General features: G+C 33.2%; 1 long non-coding RNA gene across 1 annotated transcript; it reads left to right on the forward strand.

Annotated features, from left to right (window-relative positions):
* Positions 1-2030: 2030 nt before the first annotated feature.
* Positions 2031-2682, forward strand: LOC132063271 (uncharacterized). The gene is made up of 2 exons (XR_009416360.1): positions 2031-2336; positions 2403-2682. It is a non-coding gene; the product is annotated as an uncharacterized LOC132063271 (long non-coding RNA).
* The last annotated feature ends 1579 nt before the right edge of the window (positions 2683-4261 follow it).

Below are 4261 nucleotides of genomic sequence, written 5' to 3' on the forward strand. Positions count from 1 at the left end.
TCAGACTTTTCTCAAGTTTTTGGAGTGATTAAGGTATGTAGGATTTCTATCTACGTGTGAGAACATCATTGTTCTTCCCCATTATACGTTCATCCATGAAAATACGAAGTTCCACAAACATAGGGTTTCTACTCTAATTCATGATAACCCTAAGTTACGTGTACCATGACATACCATGTTCGCATTAATAATTCGTTATTGTATTCTTGATATTCCATTTTGGTTATTGGGAATCCTTCTGTAATCCATGAACACCTATGATTTGCATTCCATGGGTTCTTAAATGCAAGATATGAACTATTATGCTTATTTTCATGAAAATCTACATGTTTTCGTACAAGTTATACTATATACTTATATTCATGTTATATTATACTCATGAATCATGTTTACAAACCGTGTTTACGAATCATGTCTACAAGTCATACTTACAAGTTATGTTATACAAACTATGGGCTCAGATGCCATCTATATCCATGTTCATATTTTTGGGAGTAACATAGATTTACCGAGAAGGCTCGGACAGCCTGAAACTACGTATGAGAACGTAGGGTAAGGTTCGATCCGCCCAGATTAGGACGACTGTTGACACCTAATTTTTAACCTCCCATAATTTATTTTAATTACCCAGAGTCCATAGATATTAAACAGAGTGAAATATGTATTTTTGGAAGTCAAAATGATTTTATAAAAATTATTCAGATAATATTCTGCCATTCATGTTTGGTAAAATAATTTTATAATATTATAAATCATTTGGAAATTAATTTACATATTATTATAACAATTATGCTAGATTTGCTCAATTTAACCAAGAGAAAAGCAATTTACAACAATTACTTATTTAATTGCTTAAATTGTTAAATTGCCAATTAGCAAGTATTTTATTCTGTTTAATTCAAGTAATTTGATTAATTAAACAAATTAATCATCTCTACCCCTCAATTGTTAATTTTTGCATATTCAATTTATTGAAATTTATCATAATTAATTGAGTATTTAGTTGTGATTAATTCTATAAATTGTTTACTATAGGGCAAACAATTGCTACAATTGAAACAATCAATTGTTAGTTCAATTATGACCATTAATGGAAGATCAATTTTCATGGTTTAAAGACAATTAAGGTCATTTTTTACAAAATTAGCCTTCAATTGGTTGATTGATTTAGGTGACCATAATTGGCATAATTAATTCCGTGGTTTAAGTCAGTCAAGGCGAAATTAGCTTTCAATTGGTCAATTAGTTATAATCTGGTCATAATTGAAACGTTCAATTAATAGACATTGTTTCAATTTTGGGCTACTTGTTAAGTATTGCATATTTACCCCCCCCCAATCCATATATACACAAATATACACCCATGTATACATATACACATGTATATATGTATAGTGAACCCGTCCCCTTTCTCTCTCTTTTAAGTCGCCGGGCTCGGTCCATTAAGACCGCGACCGGCCTAAATCACTCTTTAAGGCGATAATACCCCTATTCACGCTCAATATGCTAAACAACCCTTAGAGAGAAGTGAGGGTTTCATTGCGAAACAAGGCCTTCCCTCTCTCTCTCTCTCCTATCGACGTCATTCGATTTCAGAAATGGCAAAATCAGAGGCCCGCGTGGTTGCTTTAGTTGTTGTGTGTTCAAGAATGGTAAGAGCATTTATTGTGCTGCCATTTTTCAACCAAAACCACCACGATTCAACCCAAACACAGTATAGTTTCCCTTTCTCTTTGATTTTTCCTGCATTTGCAACGGTCATTGACTAAAAAACTTTAATTATTTTTGTTGTATTTGATTTTGAATACTTGATTTTCATTGGATTATGAAGAACCAAGGGGATTGACTCGTTTTGAGTCAAATCTGACCATTCGTCCGTTTATTTACTCAAATCATGGCCATTGATACTAAAATTGAGACTTGGTTCTCATTTTTCTGGGTTTGTCCCACATCGGTCAAGTTTAGGGTTTGGGGATTTATGGGGTTTCTATTTAAAGAACCCCAAACCACATAGTTGGAGGGACTTACATACTGAATATCATACATATTCACACATATACTTGAAATACCTAAATTTCTAAGCAATTTGCTTTGAGATTTTAAGAGTTCGAGTTTAGACAAATTTTAAAGTTTATTTTTCTGTTCTTGTGTCGGTTTCTGTGGCTGTTTGAGCAATTTGGGGGTTGAGGAAAGGAGGTCTAGAAATCTTCCAAGTCCAAATCTCGATTCAAAGGCTGCACATAAGAAAGGTAATTCCCCTTTCCCTTTATTTTTGCATTTTTGTTATGTTTCTTTTAGTTATTTGTAGTTGATTATGTGTTAGCTTAGTGTGTTTTGTGGTTAAGCATGTTTTATGTGTTGTTTAGTTTAGTTACTATGTGGCATGATTTAGATGTTATTAGTCTTAAATTTTATTAAATACATGTTTGGTTCTATTTCTGCCTATTGCTTTCTTGGGCATTTGCTGTATTCCTGTTATGATCCTGTTAGCATATTTTTTGTAGTATTGTAAAGTGGTGCTATAAATGGTTTAAATGTAGTAGAGTTAAATGTCTTAGCCTGCCTTGAATCATGCCATTTGTCTTGATAGTTTGATCATGTCCAAAATGCTTACCCCCCTATGTCATAGTGTTTTATGTGTTTGGTCTGAATCTCATTTGGTTTAAATCTAACAAGGACCAATACCATGCTTGTCTGTGATATGTGATGGTAGGTAGTTGTGTTAATGCTAATAGTCTCACGTTGAGTGTATAAGGTGATCAAGTTTAGTTTATAGTCTTGCTGAGTAGTCCACTCTTATAGGTTTGATTATGGGTTTAGCTGGCTAACCATGTAATTAGCATGTCTTAATTTTGGTATATGTTATATGTTTAGTTTAGTATTATATACCGTGCTTAGTCTTGTTAAGTTCAAAACACATGTTGTATAGTTTAATGGTATTAAGGTACTGTCTGTGGTAGTCACTTATGCATGATTCATGATCCAGTTGCTTAAATCACCTGAATCTGGCCACATGTTTAGTTCATTTGCTGAGTCTAATGAGTTAAAATCAACATGTGTATGGCCCTGTTTGGATTTGTGTGAGCTCGTGTAAATTATAGAAGAGCATGTTGTTTCTATTCCCTCATTAACATACTGTCCATTAGGAATTTGTTTACTTGTATAAGTGATTAGTTTGATATATATTGTGCTAGCTTGGATATCTTGTTTAGTCAGAATCGCTGATAATGCTTATGTAGCATGTTTGATGGTTCACCTGATCCCTATGTGACTTGTAAGTGGTTGTTTAGTATTTGGTAGCATAAAGTCATCTTTAAGCATGTATATGTCTGGTTGCTAGTCAATAGAGTTGTTATTTCAAAATGATGTTTGGCCTTAGGAAGTTTAAATGTTGTTGTATGTCTATATTTGTTAAACCCTGATGATAAGTTGCATACCAGTTTGTATAAGTCTACTTGGGTCTAAAACTATGTTCATAGAGACTAAAAGACATGTAACTTGAGTTATTAAACTGACCAAGACCTTTGTATGCTCCTTTTAATGACTCTGTCTAAACCACATGGCATGTGCTGTTAACTTGCTATTGGTTTTAGTATCTAAAGATCTTAGAATATGTTTCTTTTAAATGGGTAAAAGCATTTAAACTCAGTTCTGCTCCTTTAAAACTGTATTGGTGTTTCCGTTGAAGCTTGTAATGTGTTTGAAGCTCTGTACATATGAAATATGCTAACATTGAGTGTCTAGCCCATTTAGGTCCCATTGCTTGTCTTATTGAGCTTAAACTATGTCTTTGAATTGCTTAGAACCCTCCTAAGGATACTTGCTAAAATGTCATGTTTTGATCTAAAGTTTGCCAAACATGTTAAGTCCTCTATGGTTATTTATTTAGCTGACTGGTTATATTAAATCTCCACTCATGTGAGCTTGTTATATATTGATCTAGATGTAGGCTAAGTAGATTCTTAAATTCTTTTATTGGTCAAAATATGATGAATACATGTTGTATGATCTCTTTGTGAACCTGTCTACTCCCTTACTTGGAAAGTATCTTGTGGATCAATCCTTTATAATGTATGTCTGTGTTTGCAATAGCTACAACATTATCATGTATTACTTGTTTCAAATGACTTTAAGACCTATTACTCTACCTATCTGTGCTATGTCTGTATTTTCTATGCTCTGTTTTCCTTTACATATGTTCATGATGGAGAGAAATTGGTTGTAGGAATATGAACTTAAGTTTGGCCTAGAGTCAGTATGT

This window comes from Lycium ferocissimum, chromosome 7, assembly GCF_029784015.1.
Source record: "Lycium ferocissimum isolate CSIRO_LF1 chromosome 7, AGI_CSIRO_Lferr_CH_V1, whole genome shotgun sequence".
NCBI classification, from domain to species: domain Eukaryota; kingdom Viridiplantae; phylum Streptophyta; class Magnoliopsida; order Solanales; family Solanaceae; genus Lycium; species Lycium ferocissimum.